The sequence below is a fragment of the Haematobia irritans genome, chromosome 2 (genome assembly GCF_050003625.1).
Source record: "Haematobia irritans isolate KBUSLIRL chromosome 2, ASM5000362v1, whole genome shotgun sequence".
In the NCBI taxonomy this organism is placed as follows: Eukaryota; Metazoa; Arthropoda; class Insecta; order Diptera; family Muscidae; genus Haematobia; species Haematobia irritans.
Window position 1 is genome coordinate 70,612,628 of NC_134398.1, and position 26,125 is coordinate 70,638,752.

At 32.7% G+C, this 26,125-nt stretch overlaps 1 long non-coding RNA gene across 1 annotated transcript in view; it reads left to right on the plus strand.

Annotated features, from left to right (window-relative positions):
- Positions 1–241: 241 nt before the first annotated feature.
- LOC142227676 (uncharacterized) overlaps positions 242–26,125 on the plus strand; it is a 183,737-nt gene continuing 157,853 nt past the window's right edge. Inside the window, exon 1 of the long non-coding RNA XR_012719969.1 lies at positions 242–496. This is a non-coding gene — a long non-coding RNA (uncharacterized LOC142227676). The remainder of the gene's footprint in view (positions 497–26,125) is intronic.

Below are 26,125 nucleotides of genomic sequence, written 5' to 3' on the forward strand. Positions count from 1 at the left end.
CGTTCTTAGCAATGGCATTAGAAAGCTTTTAAATAATTTTACAATCGGATGCTGTAAAATCAAAAACAAGTGGAGAGAGACAATCGCACTGCGAAATGCACACAACATAAAACTATCAACCGGCTGGTCGCCGCGTGTAACTGGAAGAGCCCACTCTGATCTGATGCAACATGTGCGACAAATATGAATAAAAGGGGGCCACACCACCACCAGCGCCAATTTCACCACAGTGTGATTTTAACCGCGATCGCGTGAAGAGAGCGACTCTTAGCGCGATTTCATTCATCCATCGTTGGCCCGAATTTATTGCCCACACTTTTTGTTTTTGTTTGTTTGACTCATTCTATTCATTCTTTCGTTTTGTTTTTGCAAAACTTTTCTCCTTCTTGACGCGTCTTTTTATGGTTCTACTCACCTTAAACGCCATTGCCGCCAACATAAAAGGGATTTGAATTTTCGGGCATTATTGTGATACAAGTGGAGTTCAATATGCTGGGTTAGTGTTGTCTATAAATGAAATGGATAAGTAAGCAAATTATTTATCAATTGGATGATGTGACAAATTTCTATGGAAATTGTAAAAAAGAAAATACAAGCCTATCCTATTTTGGGATATCTCTTTGTGTGGTGTTAGTTAAAATAAAAACGAAGAGCATATCCTGAATATGAAATATCAAGTCTTGTTAATAGCACATCTCAGCTAGGTAAAAACCATCCTTTATTTTGAAGCTTTCGCCTACTAGATGGTCAAATGTTGTTTTGGCCAGCAGTAGCATTTGCCGTCGGCTATTTGTTCATCAGTATGCCTTTAGCATGGAAATGATTTGTTTACAATATGAGTAAGTAGTTAATTTTTTTTTAATATGAATGGAGTAAATTGTCATACATATATCTTGGAATGTGCCGTAAGTTGGGCAATCGATATGCAGGGAGTTTTGGTTTATGTTTTGATATAGTTAATTTTGTATTTTTTATTGAATGTGGTGATCTCTCATTTTATTTAAATAATTCTTTCTTAGTTCTATATATAGCCTGACCAAATATTAAATACACTCCCAAACGGATGACATAAATTACAAGATACTGAAAAATTCTACACAAAAAAGTAAACTCTTTTATAGGAATAATGAACTAACTCGTACGAAAATTGAACTAAATTGTACTTCACATTTTGAGACTTCACAAAGCGTTGATAAAACCAGGAAATAGTAATGCTATGTTGTTTGTTTTTAACTGTAGTTCACCCTTTCATAGAAGAAACAAATATATACAGCAGTAAGTTCGGCCAGGCCGAATCTTAAATACCCAACACCATGAATCAAAAATAACAGTTACCTTTGAAAACTCTTCGTCTTAGCGTGTTACTTAATAATTTATAGCGGGTTACTTGATAATGTATAGAATGATAATATATATAAAAATAATTTAAACGTCTTGATTTAAAATTTAAAATCTATAGATTTGCAAGTTTTACTTTCAGTTTCAAGCAACTTTCATGATTAGTGCGCCTTCTATACGCGACCTCGGTGGCACACCTTCATCCGATGGTCCAAATTTTCGATGACGCTGAGGTATAATGGAGGTTCTATGCCGTTAATGTGCCGAAATATCTCATCCTTTAGCTCTTGAATTGTTGCTGGCTTATCGACATACACCTTTTCTTTCAAATAACCCCAAAGAAAAAAGTCCAACGATGTCAAATCACATGATCTTGGCGGCCAATTGACATCGCCATTACGTGAGATAACAAGGCCATTCAATTTGTTGCGTAAAAGAGCCATTGTTTCGTTAGCACATATCGTCCACATCCATATCTTCCAATTCGGGCCATAAAAAGTTCGTTATCATCTCACGATAGCGAACACCATTCACAGTAACTGCCTGACCGGCCTCATTTTGGAACAAATACGGCCCGATGATGCCGCCAGCCCATAAACCGCACCAAACAGTCACTCTTTGTGGGTGCATTGGTTTTTCGACAATCACTCTTGGATTCCCATTCGCCCAAATGCGGAAATTCTGTTTATTGACGAATCCACTGAGGTGAAAATGAGCCTCATCACTGAAAATGATTTTCTTCGAAAATTGATCATCCACTGTTGCCATTTCTTGGAACCATTTAACACGTTGTTGGATTGTGTATCTCTCCATGGTTCAAATTGAGTAAGTCTGAAATAGAGAAATGTCAAATAAAATTCGGAAAAAACTTGGCGTTTAGGTGTGGTTCACATTCAACATCGGCCCTTACAATTTAACCACCCTTTATAAACCTATGGAGTTAAATAAGGAAATAAGTTAATATGGGTGCTATGCCAAAAATATGCACCGATCCACAAAATTCAGCACACCTAGTTGTGGTTCTGAAAAACTTACAGAATTTAGACCCCAAATCGGAGGGCGGGTTTATAAGAGGGATATATCAAACTCTATACCGACACAGTTTATTCGGAACACCTATTTATTGTCCTCAAAAACGTCTAGATTTCAAATTTCAAGCAAACTGAATAAAAACTACTGTTTGTAGAACCTCAAGAAGTAAAATCGGGAGATCGGGATATATGGGGGCTATAGCAAACCATAGACCGATACACACCATATTCGGCACACCTTTTTGTGGTACTAACACACCTTTAGATTTCTAATTTCAGGAAAATCGGATTAAAAATACGGTTTCTAGAAGCCCAAGAAGCAAAATCAGGAGATCGGTCACACCTATTTTTGGTCCTAAAATACTTCAAGATTTCCAATTTCAGGCAAATCTGATAGAAAATACGGTTTCTAGAAGCCCAAGACCCCAATTCGGGGGGTGTGGGCTATACCAAAACATGGACCGATATAGCCCATCTTCGAACTTGACCTGCTCGGAGAAAAAAAAAACGAGTTTGCGCAAAAATTAAACAAAATAGCTTTATTATTGAAGGCTGTAGCATGATTACAACAGACTTCCAGATAGATGGACATTATTATATCGTCTTAGTATATATATAAATATGTATATATATATATATATATATATATATATATATATATATATATATATATATATATATATATATATATATATATATATATATATATATATATATATATATATATATATATATATATATATATATATATATATATATATACTTTATATATATACTTTATATAGTCGGAAATCGATATTTCGATGTGTTGCAAACGGAATGACAAACTTATTATACCCCCATCACCATTCTATCGTGAGGGGGTATAAACTAACTAAAATTAAAGTAGAAAATCATTGGCGCCCAATAATGTCCATTTTAACCATAGAGTAGTTCTTTTTTGGGAATCGTACGAAAATTTTCTTTTGCTTTAGTTCATATTGAACTTATGTGTACGGTCATTGAGCTATATACCCTCGTTTAGTTCATAAAATGCTTGAGACATAGTTAAAAAAAGTAAGATTTAATTAATGTGTACACCCTCAAAAAAAAATCGCTTCTTTAACATATGTTCCAAACATATTTTGCAGGAAGCACATATATTATTGGATACTGCTGAAACGTTAATATGTTTGTTTTATGTGAAAATATTATATGTTTGGAAGCATTTTGAGCCCAAAAATATTATATGCGTGGAAGAATTTTTCCCAAAGACGATTGTGCTCATTCCCTAACATACTCGTAATTTTCACTTCCACGAAATATTTTAGTTCTTGGCACCTTTTTCTGTAATACAAATAATGTTGAAGAAATTATTCACTTTTATAATTTTTTTAAATTTTACCTTTCGCCTGCACGGAGAATCGAACCGAGGACCATACAGTTTGTAAGCCAACACACTATCCACTGGACTACGTAGCTGTTGTAGTCATCAGTAGATAATTATCGTTATAAGTTACATTTATATAGCATAGTTTGCAGCGCCCACGAGCCCATGCAAACATAACATTATTTAACAGAAACATACATTTATTTGCCACGTGGATCAGTGGTTAGCATGTCTGCCTTGCATGCAAAGGGACGTGGGTTCAATCCCTGCTCCGACCGAACACCTTTTTAATTTACACATTTATATTTATTAAATTTTTATAATGCAACTTCGAAATGTTGGTTATTAAAGATTTATAGTCAGTAACAGTGCTTGATATAAACGAAATTGACTGATTTTTGGATAAAGGTGGGTATTAAGTTCGAGTTTAGCCGCTAAAATCGCTAAAGTGAAAACTAAATCAGTAAAAAACCGCATAAAATTATACATATTTGATGCAAATTTTATTATAACTTGATGGGGAATACCCCAAAGCAAATTTTCACAAAGTTTGTATTCCTTAAGGTGGATTAATTAAGAAAAGTAATCGTGAAAAAATGGCGATTTTAGCGGCTAAACTCGAACTTAATACCCACCTTAAAATATTATTTTTTTATTGCAAAAATATTAATTTTGTTTCAATCGGTTTCCATCTCTATTTCTTTCTCTATACTATCTCTGTCGCTTTGAATAAAATATCACAACATATGTATGTTTAGTCGAAATTTGTGAATTTATATATGTTTGCATTCACACATATGATTTTTATGAAACATTCATGCCCCAAACATAATATATTCTAACATATTAACATAGATGTCCCAAACATTTAAATATATTGTGTTTTAAAATTGTGCCCGAAACACATTTTGTTTACATCGGAACATATGAAAAACATATTTTTCTAACAGTGTAGAAATTTTAGAAAAATATTATAAAATTTAACTACAAACATTTTTCCCCATAAAAATAAGTTAAAGTTAGCGTTAGTTTAACTACGACACTCTGAGGATTCTTTAAAAAAAATCTACTTGGATCCAAAAATTTTGAACTTTACTTGACTCTTAAAGCATACTGTATCGTTTAAGATACAACCAGAAAAAACAATTCTTACGTCTTAAAAAATGGGCTCTATGGATTCATGGCAGCGTTACCGTTGGGAATTTTCAAAAAGTGGCAAACGTCAAAAAAGTGACAATTATTTTTAAAAAGTGGTACAAAATGTGGTATGTCAATTCATAATAAAATTTGACAATTTGAAGGTAAAATTTTAAAATATAAGTTTTTACTGTAGTAGTCCCAGTTTCAGGGATGCTTTCTGAAATAATTTCTGATTTGCCTTCATGGCCTATGTATATTTTTGTAATTTCTTTAATATAAAAATAAATTTTATAGTCGATATCTGCCAAATCGCTAACTGCAATATAACTGCTTTAGAAAATTATGTATAATTCTAATAGAATAATTTTTGTTAAATATATTTTATCAGAATTATAGTCAGGCGAACTAGAACAATCAGTGTCCAAGAGTGATTACAAACTTTTTTAACTAAGGTCTCATGTGATCCATGAACAAATATTATTTGCGGTCGTACTACGAACCTTCAACATTTTCAAAATTTGACATAACCTAAATTGAATCATACAAACAAAGAAAATTTCATTAAAGTCAGCCAACGAAAAATGTTCATTGATATAACGAAACATTTTCATTGATACAATGAAAGTATTCGTTAATAGTACGAAACGTTACGTTGATTGACAGAAAATTCGTTATATGAACGGAAAAAATCGTTGTATTAACGAATTTGTTTCATTGGCTGACTTTTAACTACACATTTCGTTAATATAACGAAACTTTTTCTATTAGTGTAGCCGCTCACATATATTAAGAACATGTATGTATATAAAATTTTTAAAGTAAAGATAAAATTTTTAAAGTAAAGACAAAATCTTTGGAACCTGGCATGTTTTTTTCAGTGCACGAGCAGTGGAGAGCAAAACCGAGATTGCAAAATTTGAAAGCATGCACTCAGTTTTGCTCTCCACTGTATGTACTTGTGGTTTATATCCCATTTGTAATTATGCCCTACACCCTATAAACCTTTATCCTTCCGCGCCAAAGAAGCGGAGAAATTGAATTTAATTTGCTCGTGCACTGAAAAAAAAACATGCCAGGTTCCAAAGATTTTGTCTTTACTTTAAAAATTTTGGTATTGATTCCGAGCCGGAGAATACAAGTAAATATACTTTTAAAACACAATTCTCTTTTAATTTTGGGTTTTGTGTACTTGTTTCTAGGAAGCAAATTTTCGATTTTTAAGTTTTTTCCTTCATATGATATCAAAGTCCTTTAAAAACGAGTTAACGGCAACTTTATTTTCTAAATTAAGACTCGATTTATTTTCTAAATTAAGACTCGACTTCCAGTAAAAATTATGCTATGTTTCAAGTAAAAAACTTCTTTAAAATAAAGTTTTGAAAAACATGTCCTATATTTGAACTATTGTTTGCTTTGTAGTCAAGATGCAAAGAGACAACAAATTTAAATACAATTTCATTAAATTTAAAGAATTTTTCTGAATTACTAAAGTCAAGTTGACCTTATCCCAAACATTTTTTCTTTCATGTTATGATACCCATTTTTAAGTGAAATCACTTAATTATAAGGACAATACGACTTCATTGAAAAGTTTATCGACTTTTGGACAAGGAAAAAATCTTTATATCAGAGTCTTTTAAAATTATGTTAACGACAACATTTCCAAATTCAGACTCCACTACAAGTAGAAATTATGCTATGTTTCAAGTGTTTTTATACGCTTTTTTGCTTTGTAGTCAAGATGAAAAAAGTCAACAAATTTAAAAACGATTTCATAAAGTTTGAAGAATTTTTCAGAATTATTAAAGCCAAGTTGATCTTAGTCAAACAAAATTTTCTTTCATTTTACGACACGCAATTTTTAACCATAAGGGCAAAACGACTTCATTGAAAAGTATATTGACTTTTTGAGAAGAGAAGAAATTATATCAGAGAAATGCGTCTTCTATGGTAAACAAATTTTGGGTTCATATTTAAGGACATGAAATTTTTGGCCTCAGGACAATATTTTTGCAATGCATGTACAATTTGGTCGTTCAGTAGATACATTACGAGTATTCCACCAGATTAACACGCTTGTGTTTTCTCGGCGAAAATCTAGGACCAGCAATTTTCACAAGTTTTTCTGCAACTACACCCAAAGAAAAAATACTTTCTTCCGGAACGACATTATAGACAAATGTAAAATAGTTTCTTTAAGAGCAAATACATCCGAATTGACAACGAATGATTCAGCGATTGCCTTTAATATATTTTTTTTTTAATTTAAAGAAAAAATTTTAGCGAAAAAAGGAAACTTTGCTTGTTTTAAATCTCCTTCCTCTCCATTCAGTGTAATTTTAATCCAATAATTCTTAATTTATAGAAGCAACATCATTTCATTGAAGAAACGTTAACATGTTGAATTCATGATGACTTTTTACTTTACGAGTCTTTTCTATTTATCATACACTACATAACATTCCCATTTATGTGCGTGAAGATAAATTTTAAATGTAACAATACAAGACACAAACCAGGTAGTTTTTGCTAACCCACTTAATGGGTTAATTACAATGGGTTAATTACAATTACTCAAAATCAGCACCATGCACTATACCAGCACAATATATTTTGGTATTAAACGAAAGACATTGAAGAGTTTTATAAACGCAAGCAGTTTTCATTCTCAAAATCGTCCCAGAAATGTTAATTTTGCTGCTATGTTTTAAAAGCTAGTAGAAATAATTTGAAATAAAATTCAAATGCGCCCACTGTGCAATACCTGCTCTCCTTTTTGGTAACTCTTCATTTTTATCAAAAATATAATTAATATGACATAATTTAAAATATAGTGCACGCAGGCCCAGTGTCCAATAATATTTATTTTAGCAAAAATAAAATTAATTTGCGAGATTTTAGAAAATGTCGCACCACAAATGTCCACTGTGCAATGACTTATATTAAACACTTTTATTTAAATATACTTGTAATACCAAATTAAAAAAAAAAACAAATTTAGAAAATACAAAGTCAAACAATGTACATTATTGACTTTTCTTCTAAAATAAAAAAAAAATGTAAGGTAGGTAATTGCATAGTGGGCGCGATGCGACATTTTCTAAAATTTCACAAACTAATTATATAAATATTTTTCTTTCATTTGGTGCCAAAAAAGTGGTGTTGCACAGTGGGCCAACGTGCACTGAAAAGTAATTTTCTTTTAGATAAAAAATCCATATTTCTGGGATGCTTTCGAATATGACAACCACTTTTAGTACTCTTCAAGAGATTGCAATCGATACCAAAAAATGCAGAGCAGATATTGCACAATAGGCGATGTTAAACTTTTTACCAAAACTTTTAAAACATAGCAGCAACACTAACATTTCTGGTACGCTTTGGAGAAATATGATGCGTTTATAAAATTCTTCAATATCTTTCGTTTGATACCAAAATATATTGCGCTATACCTGCGCAATTGGAAGGAAATTGTAATTAATCCATTCCCAATAAACACAGGATGAGTGTTTTTCAAATGCAACACCTTTTCAGTTTGGGGGCAAATATCATTTTCAACATAAATTCAACTTGACTTGAAACAGATCATCTTCAATACATTTTCAAATTGTTTGCGAATACTTCCAAATCGCCAAGATGTAAGCGAAATTTTTGAAAATGTGTTGAAAATAATTGAAGAAAAAGTTGACAAAACACTACCCTGAAATGCAACGAAAAAGACACAAGGTTTTGTGCAACGAAGTTCGTGGAGGAAATAACAAAATGTGGAAATTTTTTGATAATTAACTGAAATTACTCAAGATATTTAAGAGACCCCCATATAAAACTAGGGGTCGGTTTATATGGGGGCTATACGTAAGAGTGATCCAATATGACCCATATGCAATACCAGCCGACCTACATCAGTAACAACTACTTGTGCCAAGTTTCAAGTCGATAGCTTGTTTCGTTCGGGAGTTTGCGTGATTTCAACAGACGGACGGACATGCTTAGATCGGCTCAGAATTTCACCACGATATATATACTTTTTGGGGTCTTAGAGCTATATTTCGATGTGTTACAAAGTTGTACCAAATCGTTTTTTGGAAATAATTCTGCTTTTTGAACGGATAAAGATGTCAACATATTTTTTTCTGTTTGTGAAAGCTGAGGTGTTTTTCTCTAAGTTTGCGAATTTGTGGATCCACGGGCTGACCTGTAGGCGTTGAAAGTTGCTCACCTCGAGGTTATGGAATTTTGTTTTAGATGTCAACTCCGCAATTTTGAACCGGTTTCGATGATTTTTTTCTGGGTAGAACTTGTAAAGTTCTACAAAAAAGTTCGCGTGCGTGTGCAATTATTTTTTAACCATTCGCAAGATATTGGCCCCACAATTTATTTTTGCAAAACTTTGACAAAGTGGGGTCAGTATTTTGAACCTAGAAGTTCCGTTTTTGAGTGGATTCGTAAGTTCTTACCTGCATTCCCTACAAAATTCTACGTATTTTAGAAGAAAAAAATGTGTACCCATGTGCTTTAAATTAAAAGTTGTAAATTAGAATTTCTAAAAAAAATTGAATTTTGACCAATTATTTGGAAAAAGGCACATACATTCTTTATGTCGTAACATTTTTTTTAAATTTCTCCCAATCTGTTTTTATTTGTTTCTTATAGAACATCAAAGAGGAATACGTTTTAAGCTTTTGTCGGTTTTATGAGTTCTTCTCCTCCCAAATTTTCAAAAAGAAAAAAATTTGTTTTTAAAAATTCTCATTTGGCAAAGCTCCGATTGCTAAGCCGATCTGTTTTCCAAAAAGCCCTATGTGTCTACTAACTAACTGGAAAAGGTTTCAACAGCAGAGATATATGAAATTACAAAAAATAAGGTTTTTTCAGCATGTGTCCCACTTTGAGGATTTTTGATACCAATTTTGGGAATGGTATATTCAGCAACATTTCTAGAAACAATTTTCCTTATAAAATCAATAAAAACCATAATGAGATCACAATTAGTTTAAAAGTTATTAACCCTTTCGACCCTAAAGTTGCCTGTGGGCAACTTTTTGTGTTTTGAGACTCACTGTCAGCGTTGTTTTTGTTCATAAAACTGTAACGGTATCGAAAGCTTCAAGTGTTTTCTTCAAGTTGAATGAAAAATCAGTTAGTTTGGTTGTGAATTAGTAAAAATGTTTTCTTAATACGCACGTGCCTCAAGAAAAAAATATTTGCGAATTTGGAAAACGGTTTTTATAAATGACATTTTTTCAAAAATTACAACAAAAGTATTGAAAATTTTTATTAAATTTGTTGTAGTACATATCAAATAAAATATTTGAGTAAGTCAAATCTTAAAATTGCAAAAAAACAACAAGTGAGAAATTTTTAAAATTGAAAAGGTGCCCACAGGCAACTTTGGGCAATTGTGGTAGTAAAATTACATATTTTTGGACATGGGACCTAGAGAAAAACGGTTTGAAAAACAATGATATTAAACAAATTTTTAACATCGATTAGCATGTCCCAGTGACGAGGAATGTGGCAACGATGTGGAAGACATATCTGCAGTGCTGAGGAGGAATTTGAAAGGAATCGTAAAAGGGGAAGAAGCCATACATATATCTGTCTTCTTGGCAACATACTGGTGGATTTTTTAGACCGCTAGTTAAACTGGCATAGGTTCAGAACAAAAAGAAAACAAAACATTTTCGTGAATCACGCATGATTCACGCGAAGACGTGAATGAAATTTAAACTAAATCTCGTGAATGTGCGTGAACGGGACTAAACAAAAATGTGTCGTGCATGACCAAAAATCAAATTGTGTTCGTGATTGACGTGAGTAAAATTTCTCCGACATCACGATCACGATTAAAACTCACGTTCACTCCAATTCACGCTCACGATAATATTGACGTTCACGATAAAATTCACATTCACGTTAAGACAGAGACAGAAAAAAAATTACACTCACGAACAAATTCACGTTCACGATTCAAGCTCACCGATTTTAATCACCTTCACGGATTTTATCACTCTTAAGATTTAAATAGCGTCCGTTGTTTGATTGTGAATCATATTTGAATTTTGCTAATGGTTCCGTCGTGAGTTATGAATATAACTTACTGATCAGTAACTGCTGTAACTGTAACGAGTCAAGAGATTTGTCGTGAATCACGGCGATTGTCCTGTTCCGAAAATGTTCCTGAGTCACGAGATTTGTTGTGAATTACGAAAATTGTGGTGAATCATGCAGGAACGTGAGGCATAAACTTTGTTTGTGAATTTGCGTGAACGTGAATGCCTAACCACATGTCGTGCGTGAGTAAAAATATTTCTTCGAGAATGCGCGTAAGCGTAAGTGAAATTTCACTCACGCGCACATATAAGTATACATTTACTGTAATAATAACAAAAAATGTAAAAAAAAAATCCAATAAAACGTAATACATCTATAATTACAAAACAAACCATTTTATTGCCACAATTGCCCAAAGTTGCCCACAGGCAACATTCTCTACAGCCCAAATGAATGGGCGTGGCGACCCGAAATTTTGGCTAGACGCTTCTTAAATGACTTAAACATGATTAAGAGCATAAAAAATTTTTTAGCGATATCTATAAAAATTCGGGGTCGAAAGGGTTAAGGTTTCAATTCATATTTTTAATTACCAAAAAAAAAAATAAGAATTTTTGAAAAAAAATTGTTCCGTCCCCCAAAAACTTCAAAGTTTCGTACTTATTGTTATTTTCAATTGCCTAGAAATAAAGCTCTCTCAAATACCTTTCCAAAGACGTACTTAGCCAAATGCGCAAAAAACTGCGTCACTAACTCGGGTAAAATAATGCATTTCTGCAAACGTACGCCCTCAAAAAAATCGCTTCTTTAACATATGTTCCAAACATATTTTGCAGGAAGCACATATATTATTGCATACTGCCGAAACATTAATATGTTTGTTTTATGTGAACATATTATATGTTTGGAAGCATTTTGAGCCAAAAATACTATATGCTTGGAAGAATTTTTCCCAAACACGATTGTGCTCATTCCCTAACATACTCGTAATTTTCACTTCCACGAAATTTTTTAGTTATTTGCACTTTTTTCTGTAATACAAATAATGTTGAAGAAATTATTCACTTTTATAAATTTTTTAAATTTTACCTTTCGCCTGCACGGAGAATCGAACCGAGGACCATACAGTTTGTAAGCCAACACACTATCCACTGGGCTACGTAGCTGTTATAGTCACCAGTAGATAATTATCGTTTTAAGTTACATGTATATAGCATAGTTTGCAGCGCCCACGAGCCCATGCAAACATAACATTATTTAACAGAAACATACATTTGTTTGCCACGTGGAGCAGTGGTTAGCATGTCTGCCTTGCATACAAAGGGTCGTGGGTTCAATCCCTGCTCCGACCGAACATTTTTTTTTTTTTTAATTAAAACATTTATATTTATACTATATTAAATTTTTTTTAAATGAAACTTCGAAATGTGTGTTTTTAAAGATTTATAGTCAGTAACAGTGCTTGATATAAACGAAGTTGACTGATTTTTGGATAAAATATTATTTTTTATTGCAAAAATAACAACTTAAAAAAAAAAAACTTTAAAATTTGGAAGGAATTCAAAAACTAACAAAAGAAGAACGTGGAGTCGAGTATAAACATACATACATAATTTTATAATATAAACATAAATTTATTTAGGAGTGAACATTTTTTTACTAGCATTTAACACCATCGCTCTAAAATTCCTTTTATATTTCTTTAATAATTCATTTTAAAGAAAATAAATTTTTTAAATTGTTTTAGCTGTAAAACTCGAACTTAATGCCCGCTTTTATATTTGATGGTGTCCGTCAACTCCTCGTGGACTACTTTTTAATAAAGAGGAACTAAAGTTTGTTTTTTACATTTTACTGTGTAATTTTTCACTATTTCCTCCTTATTTCATTTTACTGTCCCAACTCTAAAAAGAGTATAGTGCCCTTTCGTCATTTTTATGAAGATCCCTGATTTATTTTAACGAAAAATTGTGCCCATAATGCCAAAATGGTAAACACAACACATGTCCACACATACATAAAATGCTGCTCTCAAGGCGAAAACATATGCTGTTTGTTTTTCAAATGTCTATTCTCTTGGTTCCGAATGTCTATTCTCTTTATTCAAATTAAATAATATTTAGACTTAAGCATATCAAATTTTTAGCCTTATCATAAAACAGTTTTCCGAAACAACATACAAGCGGTTTCACAGAAATTGTTCTTTTTTCATTCTCTCGCTTTGTTGTGTTGATATCTTTCGTCAACCCTCCCGGTTTCCATCTCTATTTCTTTCTCTATACTCTCTTTTTGTCGCTCTCTGAATAAAATATCACAACATATATATGTTTACTCGAAATTTGTTAATTTATATATGTTTACATTCACACATATTATTCTAACATATTAACATAGATGTCCCAAACATTTAGTGTTAGTTTAGGAACATTACATGTTCGCACTTAAATATATTGTGGTTTAAAATCGTGCCCGAAACACATTTTGTTTATATCGGAACATATGAAAAACATATTTTTCTAACAGTGTACGTTTATATGGGGACTATACCTAAATCTGAATCGATTTAAATCAAACTCGAAACACTTGACGATTCTATAACTTCAAAAAAAAAAAAAAACGATTTGGACCACTGTGTGGTGAAAGGTATAATTAATTAATTAACAGTTATGTAACACCAACATTATGTAGGAAGTTGAATTATACATAAATGTGAATTACATATAAATGTTTAAAAATGATGTTTATGATATTTAGTTTAAGTTTTATTTATTAATACGTTTAATAAGATAATTATGTTTTGATTGGTATTACGTTGTATGACAGCTTTCACTTATTTTCAATATTATTATATTTTTGGACGAAAAGAAATTAATAAATTATCCAAAATCTCCAGAAATTTGGTATACTCTTATACAAATATTTGCAACAATGTTAATTTTTAATTTGTCTCACATCGAAAACTGTTTGAGAAATTATTAATTTTCGATGCATTTCAATTTGAAGATTCGGTTGAGAAATTATTGCAGATGTGTTGAATTTTACTGTTGAGGGTAATGTCTGTTTTTTGTTGAGAACGCGATTTTCTCAACTTGAATATTGCCCTAATTTTTTGAAAAAATGTCTGAAAAACTATTGAATTTTAGTATTTTACAAACGTTTGTGTTTATTGGGATTAGGTGGGCTGGCAAAAACTACCTGGTTCGTTATAATTAATGACTGCCTAATGATTAAGTATAATGAGCAGAAAAAGATCCTTCATTAAATTGATGCTAAATTTAATGTTTGTAGTTCTTTGTGATAGGCTATTTTTCGTAAAAAGAAATTATTTGGTTCTAGATTAATTTTAACATTTCTTTATCGAAATTTTCCACAACCTTATACCAAGTACACTGAAAAGAGTTTTCTTTTCTGAGGAACGAAATTTCAGACAAAGTTTTCTTTTGACGCTAAAAATATTTCAGACAATCGGTGAATCATTTATCATAAATTCTAGTTTATCTGCTCTACAAGAAAGTACTTTATACACTGAAAAAAAGCATGCCCGGTTTCAAAGATTTTGTCTTTACTTTAAAAATTTTGGCATTGATACTTTTATGACACAATTCTCTTTTAAATTTGGGTTTTGTGTATTTGCTTCTAGGAAGCAAATTTTATTTTTTCGATTTCTCAGATTTTTTCTTCATATGCTATCAAAGTCCTTTAAAAACGAGTTAACGACAACTTTATTTTCCAAATTAAGACTCGACTTCCAGTAGAAATTATGCTATGTTTCAAGTTAAAAACGTCTTTAAAATAAAGTATTGAAAAACATGTCATATTTTGAAAGATTTTTTGCTTTGTAGTCAAGATGCAAAAAGACAACAAATTTAAAGACAATTTCATTAAATTTAAAGAATTGTTCTGAATTATTAAAGTCAAGTTGACCTTAGACCAAACATTTTTTATTTCATGTTATGATACCCATTTTTAAGTAAAATAACTTAATTATAAGGACAATACGACTTCATTGAATAGTCTATCGACTTTTGGATAAGGAAAAAAACTTTATATTAGAGAAATGCGTCTTCTATGCCAAACAAAATTTGCATTCGTATTTTTTCAGTGTAGTCGAGATGGAGCGAAATCTTTGAAAATGTGTTGAAAATAATTGAAGAAAACGTTGACAAAACACTATCCTGAAATGCAACGAAAAAGACACAAGGTTTTCCATACTTTGTGCAATGAAGTTCGTGGAAGAAATAACAAAATGTGGAAATTTTTTGATAATTAACTGAAATTACTCAAAATATTTAAGAGGCTCCGCAAGCCAAATCTAGGGGTCGGTTTATATGGGGGCTATACGTACGAGTGGTTCAATATGGCCCATTTGCAATACCATCCGACGTACATCAAAAACAAGGACTTGTGCCAAGTTTCAAGTCGATAGCTTGTTTCGTTTGAAAGTTTGCGTGATGTTTACAGACGGACGGACGGACATGCTTAGATCGGATCAGAATTTCACCATTACCTAGAATATATATATATATATATATATATATATATATATATATATATATATATATATATATATATATATATATATATATATATATATATATATATATATATATATATATATATATACTTTATGGGGTCTTAGAGCTGTGGTTTACAAACGGAATGACAAAGTTAATATACCTCCCATCCTATGGTGCACAGTGTTTCTAAATTACTTTTTTGGAAATAATTCTGCAACTTTTGAACGGATAAAGATATCAACATAATTTTCTGTTTGTGAAAGCTGAGGTGTTTTTCTCTAAGTTTGCGAATTTGTGGGTCTTTAGTGGGTCCATGGGCGTTGAAAGTTGGTCACCTCGGGGGTATCAAACTTTGTTCTAGCTGTGCGCAATTTTGAACCGATTTCGATAATTTTTTCTGGGTAGAACTTGTAAAGTTCTACAAAAAGTTCGCGTGCCTGTGCAATTATTTTTTACCGTTCGCACGATATGGGCCCCACAATTAATTTTTTTTTTGTAAAATTTTGACAAAATAAGGTCAGTATTTTGAACCTAGAAGTTCCGTTTTTGAGTAGATACGTAATTTCCTACCTGCATTCCTTAAAAAATTCTACGAATTTTAGAAGAAAAAAATGTGTACCCATGTGCTTTAGATTAAAAGTTTTAAAGTCCACAAATTAGAATTTCAAAAAAAAAAAAATGAATTTTGGCCCTTTTTTTGGAAAAAGGCACATACATTCTTTCTGTCGTAACATTTTGTTAAGATTCCTCCCAATCTGTTTTTACTTGTTTGTTAGAGAACACCAAAAAGGAATACGTTTCAAGCTTTTATCGGCCACTTTGGTCAAGTAGTATATGAAAAAATTTGTTTTCAAAAATTCTCTTTCCGATTGCTAAGCCGATCTGTTTCCCGAAAAGCCCTATGTGTCCACTAACCAACTGCAATAGGTTTCAACATCCTCTTAGTAAACAGCAGATAAATACGTAAATTACAAAAAAATAAGGGTTTTTCAACATATGTCCCCACTTTGGGGATTTTTGATACCAATTTGGGAATAGTATATTCAGGTATAACATTTCTAGAAACAATTTTCCTTATAAAATCAATAACAATTATTAAAATGATTTCACAATTAGTTCAAAAGTTATTAAGGTTTCAATTCATATTTTTAATTACCAAAAAATCGGAATTTTTGAAAACAAATTGTTCCGTGCTCCAAAAACTCGTACTTATTGTTCTTTTCAATCGCATAGAAATAAAGCTTTCTCAAATACCTTTCCAAAGATGTGCTTAGCCAAATGCGCCAAAAACTTGCACTAAACTTCACTAACTCGGGTAAAATATTGCATTTGTGCAAACGTACGTTTATATGGGGGCTGTACCTAAATCTTAATCGATTTAAATCAAATTCGGCACACTTGATGATACTATCAAATATACTCCTTGTGCAAAATTCAAATTTGCAGAATTATTTCCAAAAAAACAAGTAAGGAAAGTCTAAAGTCGGCCGGGGCCGACTATATTATACCCTTACACTTTGTAATTTGTAATTTTTGCACAAATCGGAAAAGCATATATAACAGGCTGGCTGATAAGTCCCCGGTCTAACAAAGAAAAACACATTTTTTGTCAAAATTCGTTTTTATTATCCAACATAGTTCCCTTCAAGAGCGATACAACGATTATAACGACCTTCCAATTTTTTGATACCATTTTGGTAGTACTCCTTCGGTTTTGCCTCAAAATAGGCCTCAGTTTCGGCGATCACCTCTTCATTGCAGCCAAATTTTTTCCCTGCGAGCATCCTTTTGAGGTCTGAGAACAAGAAAAAGTCGCTGGGCCAGATCTGGAGAATACGGTAGGTGTGGAAGCAATTCGAAGCCCAATTCATGAATTTTTGCCATCATTCTCAATGACTTGTGGCACGGTGCGTTGTCTTGGTGGAACACCACTTTTTTCTTCTTCTTATGGGGCCGTTTTGCCGCGATTTCGAACTTCAAACGCTCCAATAACGCCATATAATAGTCACTGTTGATGGTTTTTCCCTTCTCAAGATAATCGATAAAAATTATTCCATGCGCATCCCAAAAAACAGAGGCCATTACTTTGCCAGCGGACTTTTGAGTCTTTCCACGCTTCGGAGACAGTTCACCGGTCGCTGTCCACTCAGCCGACTGTCGATTGGACTCAGGAGTGTAGTGATGGAGCCATGTTTCATCCATTGTCACATATCGACGGAAAAACTCGGGTGTATTACGAGTTAACAGCTGCAAACACCGCTCAGAATCATCAACACGTTGTTGTTTTTGGTCAAATGTCAGCTCGCGCTGCACCCATTTTGCACAGAGCTTGCGCATATCCAAATATTGATGAATGATATGACCAACACGTTCCTTTGATATCTTTAAGGCCTGTGCTATCTCGATCAACTTCATTTTACGGTCATTCAAAACCATTTAGTGGATTTTTTTGATGATCTACATTTGACCATCTCTTTCGGGCGTCCACTGCGTTCACCGTCCTCCGTGCTTATTTCACCACGCTTGAATTTTATACCAATCAATTACTGTTGATTTCCCTGGGGCAGAGTTTGGAAACTGATTATCAAGCCAAGTTTTTGCTTCCACCGTATTTTTTTTTTTTTCAGAAAACAGTATTTTATCAAAACACGAAATTCCTTTTTTTTCCATCTTTTCACAATAACAAAAGTTGCTTCACAAAAGACGCTCTATCTCACAAACTAATTGACTTACAGACGTCAAATTTTGACACGAATCATTTGAAGGTTGCTACTATATAAAAATAATATGCATTTAATACTAGCGACGCTATCTATGTGTCAGACCGGGGACTTATCAGCCAACCTGTTATGGAAGCAATATAGAAATCTGAACCGATTTCAACCAAATTTGACATGCATTCTTAGTATTTTAATTCTACTCCCTGTGCAAAATTTCACGTAAATCGGACTACAACTTTGAACTCTGTGGTCATATGATGAAAAATCTGTTGAAAGATATATATGGGAGCTATATTTAGATCTGAACCGATTTCAATAAAATGTAGCACACTTGACTACACTACTAATTGTACTCCTAGTGCAAAATTTCAACCAAATTGGGCTAAAACTCTGGCTTCTGGGGCCATATAAGTCTATATCCGGCGAAAGATGTATATGAGAGCTATATCTCAATCTGAAACGACTTTAATCAAATTTTGCACACTTTACTATACGACCAAGTGTCATATTTGTGGAAAATTTCAAGCAAATCAAGATAAAACTCTGACTTCTGGGTCCATATAAGTGCATATCGGGCGAAATATATATATGGGAGCTATATCTAAATCTGAACCGATTTCTTCCAAAATCAATAAGGTTCTATTCTAACCCAGAACAGGAACTTGTGCCAAATTTGAAGGCGATTGGACTTAAACAGAGACCTCAAAAAATCACAAAAATGTGTTCACAGACAGACGGACGGACGGACATGGCTAGATCAACTCAGGGACCCACACTGACCATTATTGCCAAAAACACCATGTGTCTATCTCGTCTCCTTCTGGGTGTTGCAAACATATGCACTAACGTATAATATCCTGTTCCACAGTGTGGCGTAGGGTATAAAAAGCGATTTTGAACCACAGTGTGGTGGAGCGTATAATTAATTAATTAACACCAAGATTATGCATGTAAAAATGATAAAAAAATAATGTTTATGATATTGAGTTTAGTTTTATTTATTAATACGTTTAATAAGATAATTATGTTTTGATTGGTATTATGTTGTATGACAGCTTTCACTTATTTTCAATATTATTATATTTTCAATATTATTATATTAATAAATTATACAAAATCCCCAGAAATTTGGTATATTCTTATACAAATGGTGGTTAGAAAATATTTGCAACAATGTTAATTTTTAATTTGTCTCACATCGAAAACTATTTGAGAAATTATTAATTTGCGATGCATTTCAATTTGAAGATTCGGTTGAGAAATTATAGCTGATGTGTTGAATTTTACTGATGAGGGTAATGTCTGTTTTTTTGTTGAGAAAACGATTTTCTCAACTTGAATATTAATTACCCTAATCCTTTGAAAAAATGTTTGAAAAATGATTGAATTTTAGTATTTTACAAACGTTTGTTTTTATTGGTATTAGGTGGGCTGGCAAAAACCAAAGACAATATACAAAGGAAGATAGGAAATTGGTTACTGAGGAGATCAAACCAATTACGGTGTTAGTTTCATACTTTTCGTTTATCGAACCAAACGCGTATACGACAAGTATTGACATAGCATTAAATTTCCATAAAGGGGAAATGTATTTTTTTGTTGTCCAAAATTTAACATTGTTTTATTAACCCCCATTTTCATAAAACTCCGTTAGTGTTTCGTTAACTAACCAACTTTTAAACCGTATTATGGACGAAGCTGTCATTCTGCCTTTATATTCCATAGGTCAGTTAGGAACTTAACTGACGAAAATTTTTCAGTTAAAGTTAACCGGAGAGAAGATATTTGCAATTTACTTTCTGTTAACTGGCAGTTAAAGCCTAATGGAACTACATGAAAATGGCCGTAAGAAACACAAATAATAAAATGGCCGTAAGAAAACAAATAACGAAACACAAATAACGAAAAAAAAAATACAAACATGTATGGAACTAACATGGTAAATGCATCATTTAGTATGACGCAAGCCAATTTCCTATCTTCCTAAAGTTTATTATCTTTGGCAAAAACTACCTGGTTCGTAATAATTAATGACTGCTTAATGATTAAGTATAATGAGCAGAAAAAGATCCTTCGTTAAATTGATGCTAAATTTATTTTTTTTTAGTTTTTTTTTGTGATGGGCTATTTTTCGTAAAAAGAAATTATTTGATTCTAGATTAATTTTAAAATTTTTTTATCAAAATTATATTACATGTTAGCCTGATACCGAAACAGGCAATTGACGTCCAAATGCATTATATCTAATTATACAATTATTTTTCGAGCTTTATGGACAGATATAGATTAAGGAACATGGTTAATAGAGCCATTGAAAAGAAAACGCCAGATACCAATCTATACACGCCTGGACTGTACATGTTTCGGTTCGGGCGAATGAACCTTTCCACAGCCTTTAGTATAGATCTGGCTGGGAGAGATAACTCAATTTTGGGCCCTTTATGCTAACTCCTTATGGAGAAAACATTTGGGAAATTTCCTCTTACAAATTCAATCATCTTTTCTCCCACTGTACATCATCTTTCCATATAACTTACAAGTCCCTTAATCTTATTTTTATTTCGTTTTGTTACATAGTAATGCAACAACACGAAATTTATTTTTAGAAAGCTAATTTGTTAGAATTCACCTAAGTGGTGAATAGTCGAACAATGCTTATTGTTTCTACAGTCAACTACAACATATGACAATTAACAGAAACTGGTTTCCAGGATACAACAACAATTCTAACGCGTACATTAGTCGTGTTTTTCTTAGTTTTACGACGGGCTCATCGTTGCTTATTATATTACATGTTAGCCTGATACCGAAACAGGCAATTGACGTCCAAATGCATTAATATCTAATTATTTATCAAAATTTTCCACATCCTTATACCAAGTACACTGAAAAGTGTTTTCTTTTCTGAGGAACGAAATTTCTGACAAAGTTTTCTTTTGACGCTAAAAATATTTCAGACAATCGTTGAATCATTTATCATAAATTCTAGTTTATCTCTATAAGAAAATACTTTATAAGAAAGGGGCATTCCGTTTGCCTACATTTGCGTTCTTGAGGAAAGTATTTTTTCTTTGGGTGTATCTCTCAAAGATTTTATGAACTAAACGTGGGTATACAATTCTATAACCGCAAAAAAATTCAATATAAACTAATGTATTTATTAGAATGAATTAGTGCATGGATAATATGACCATGATTTGGCGCCAATGATTTTTACGTCTTTATTTCTGAGGAATGAAATTTTCGACATATATATTTTTTGGACGCTAAAGAAATTTCTTTAACAGCAAATTTTCGGATTTGTTTGCTCTTAGGGATTTCGTTTTTTAAAAATGTTCGCATTCTATTAAATTTTTAACAGACAACTTGAAATGATAACTTCCGATGCTTCTATAACCAATTTATAAGCGAAGCGTAGCTAGAAAATTTCCATAGGAGGGGGGAGGTTCTATAGCCACCCTAGCTAGAAATTATAAGACTGAATTTATAGGTTCAATTAATATTTTATTTTATAAAAATGAATAAAAAATCAGACTTCAACATAACTGGACAATAAAGTAACTAAAAGTACACACTTTTTCCCAACAAAAAAATTTGGAAGTTGTTCTAAAGACACAACTTTAAAAGCTCTTCCAAAAATGTCCTCACAAAGAAGTTAATTATTTTAAATACACAGCCAATTTTTTAATTCAATTTTTTTATAACTTTTTTTCATATTTTTAATGGGTAATGTTTTGTTGTTTAAAAAAGAGTACGAATTAATACAATTGTACAAATTATTCAAATTTTGGCGCGAAAATGTTAAATCCATTCTAGAAAAATCGATCATTCGAGGTCAAACATTTCAGACAAGCAAAAATGTATCGGACAATATCACAAATTTTTTTAAATTTACATTCAAACCACTGATCACACTTTAAGAAGTGATGAAAATTCAATGCGGCGGCTGTTGAAATGGTGGACATCCATCCTATGACATGCCCATGTTAAATTCATCGCTTCTGCGCCAATTTTGCAACATTTCCGGACCCAAAAAGAACATTTGCACTACTTTTTTCCAGCGTTATTAAGACATCCATTTATGAAAGAATAGTTTCAATATCAATTAAAATGTTTTAAATTAAATTGATTAAAAATCAGACTAAACAAGATAATAGAGGAGCTTTAGTTATTAAACTAAACATAAATTTAGGAACTTAACTCATAAGTTCAACCACAGTTTTATTTCGTAACTATCAGACTTTAAACATAAAGAACATACGCGTTGGTGAGCTTTAAAATAGGGAATTATTTGTTTTTTCATTTGAAAAACTGTCTAATATAGTCGGGCCTGCCGACTCATTGTTGTCTAAATAAATAAAAAGATTTGTGTTATAAAAGTAAAAATTGGTATAGATTCTCGTACTTTTTCTTCTTTTATTTCTGGAAACATGTAAATTAATTTCGTAAAAATTTGTGATCCACCCTATTATATTAATGCAATAACATTCTAGTTTATTCCATTAAAAAAAAAAACAAAAAACAAAAAACAAAACAATAACATAACACATATGCATCGTTATTGACACATGTATTTCGTAGATATTTGTGGACGTTTGTATGTGAACTCCCATAAAATCTTTTGATCCACCGCTTGTTAATCCTCGCAACAGATTGAACAGTAGTGTCTATAAAACCAACAAACATGATTATGGAGTCCCCGAAAGCTTTTGATGTGCATATGTGTTGGGAAAATTCTCTGGATTTATGTCGGCATCGGCAGTAAGAACAAATACTATTTTCGACCTTAAATAACATTGATCTACAAAGACATTTCATAGATGAGATCGCACATTTTATTATGTTCGTCAAAAAGAAAATACAAGAAAAAAAAATAAATAAAATAAAATAAAAGCACAATAACCATAGAAGCAAAAATAATAGAAAAATAAGATGCTTCTTCTTTTTTTTTATCAAGAACAAGATAATAGTTCTAGGTTTTCGTAGGTATTTTATGTATCTAATTTCTCCTTAATTTAATTTTTAGAACAGAATGATGTCACTTTCTCACACATATTATTAGTGAAACAAAATTTGTGAAATAAAAATCTTATACTATTATCTGCAAAAATAGCACGTCATAATTTATCAACGTGTTTATAATCCTGACAAAACTTTTTTGCCCCCGCCGAAGTACATTAAAAGAATATTTACGTGGTATTGAAGACCTAAACCAACATGTTAGGACATGCAATTTACACAAATATCTTTAAAAACAATGAAAGTTTCTAATCTTTACCTCAAAATGTTTTAGGACAAAAATTTTGAAAATTTGCGTCTCCCCGTTTAAGTCGTATATCTTTGAACTAAAGCAAAATTTTCCTTAAAGTAAAGAAAACATTTTTGATGAAAAGGAACTGAAATATTGAATGTTTAGATTTAAGATAAAAACGCTTCAAATATAGGCTAAGACATATTTTTAGGAGTTTATGTCTTTGTTTTTTTTTTTTTTTTTGTAATTAAGAAATTTCTTACGATATCACAGAAAGCTCATGAAAATTCGCTAAATGAGATCTGTATCCTAATATTAATTTTATAGATCCTAGATTTAAAGCTATAAAGATCCCTAAAAATTTTTTTATTCTAAAGAACTCGCATCTATAACTCGGAATCAGTATCAAAAGTTTTAAGGGAAGGTCAAAATCTTTGGGTATAAATAAATTGTTTTTTGAGTGTAGCCCCCTTGAAGATCCAAATGAACTATTTATCAATTTTCTAAAGATCCTACTCCTCGCGTCATTGGCGTTTTATCAATTATATTTTCAAATTGAACTGATAAAAATATTAACTCTTCAATAAAAATATCGTAAGAATTTTATCACTTAGGTTCAGGTTGTCATGACTCATGGCGGCTGACATACACCTAAGGCAGTATTCGGCTTGTTGTGCGGTCTAACTTCTTCTTTCCAACGTAACCTTCCTTCTTTCCAGGAAAACGATGTCTCTAACGAATTCCCTAATTTGTTTCCAGTCCCTATTTCTCATGTGGCTCATGCTATTTCCGACCCATTTAACACATTCCACTATGACTCGAAATAGGATCCCGGTATCCCGGTATTTCTTTCAATTTTGCATTTAAAAACCTGGACACCCCTCATTTTGAAGGTGTGTGTGTAGAATGTTGCTCCTATTTTGATTTTGGAATTCACTCTTCAGTCTTCAAAATGTAATTAAAGTGTTTAGGGAACGTTTGTCGACAGCCAGGAAGTCTGGATCGGGGGAAATCGAAAACCGGAAGCCGCTGAGACGACAAAGAGAGTTGCCGGTAGTTTCAAGAAACCCTAACCTCTCTCTCCGAGATGCCGCAAATAAGCTGGGTGTATCGTCTACAACCGTGCATCGAGCCAAAAAACGAGCCGGACTATCATGAAACTGTCAAAGTTCGCAAAGAAATATCTGGTTTGGCAAGCCATCTGTACCTGTGGCTTGAAAGGCAGCATTTTCATAGCTTCCGGGACTGTCAACCAAGAAATTTACGTGAAAGAGTGTTTGAATAAACGTCTGCTGCCTTGCCTGAAGAAACACGGTTGTTCCGTACTGTTTTGGCCGGATTTGGCATCTTGCCATTACGGTAAAAAGGCCATGGAGTGGTACGCCGCCAACAACGTGCAGGTGGTTCCCAAGGACAAGAACCCTCCCAACACGCCAGAGCTCCGCCCAATTTAGAAATACTGGGCTATTGTCAAGCGGAACCTAAAGAAGACCAAAAAACTGCTAAGGACGAGCTGCAGTTCAAGGCAAACTGGCTTTCTGCGGCGAAGAAGGTGGACAAGGTGGCTGTACAATTCGGATTTGGAAAAGCGAAAGCCTAACTGAATATTTTTCCTGAATTTTATACTAATTGAAAAGAAATTTAATTTGATTTTTTAAATAAACGATTTCACCGATTTACACGCGTTTTCCCTTGACCAAATTTTGACCGTATCACCCTTTAGCGTCCTCTTACCCATATTCGATCCAACGGTGTAGAAGTTCTTCCTTTCTGGTATATGTTCTGGGGTTCCATTCTCTCAGGATCATCTTACTGGCGTCAGAATGTCACACTCAATCTAATTGCAGCCATGGCGGCTACACCCGTCTGTATGTTGCTCTTTCTCTCCATTGATGTTCACCAGACTATCGACCCATATGTCAGGATTGGTTTCATTATGCATCACCTCATGTCCTATTGAGAGTCCACCGATGGTGTTAACTTCGCGTTCCGTTGCCTGGACTGATGTTAGACTTACAGGTCCGTAAGAAGACATATTACAGGGTGCTAGGTAGTTGCAAATGTTTTGAACTGGTTGAATCATACGATTCTTTACCTTTCGGAAAATATCAATATTTTATAACAGCTATTTACCCAATAAAAATTTGGAAATACCACTCCATAAAGGCTTTTTTTTTAAGTGGGACGTAAACTACAAAACTCTTATCCTGTCTCCTGGCTTTTAAATTTCGGCTAAGTGGGAACTTTTTTAATATCCCATCAGGCTCTGGCGGCTGGTAAGAAGCTTTTTATAGCCTCTTTGGCCATTTTATTTGTTATGATGTCCTGACTCTCCTTGTAACAGTTTCTTCTCCTGTTTTTATACACATAGGACAAAATGAGTGTCCATCAAGAGTCATATCCTATTCTATATTGATTCCATTAAATTCCCCATAATGTTGCGGTCTGGTCTGAGAATAATTTCTTCATTCTCGAAGTTTCGGTAACTCTATCTACTTGGCTTCAGAATAAATTCCAGGAATTATGTTTCGAATGAATCTCCCCTATCACCCAGGGTTTGACGTGGCATATTTCCTATCGTAGAGTGTACAACTCTGCTCGAAGGCCCTTTCTGGTACCGCCATTAGTATCTCAACATTTTTATCTGTGTTTTCTGTCATTGGGTAGTTTTGAGTCTTTATCTTTGTTCCGAATTTTGTCTAGTC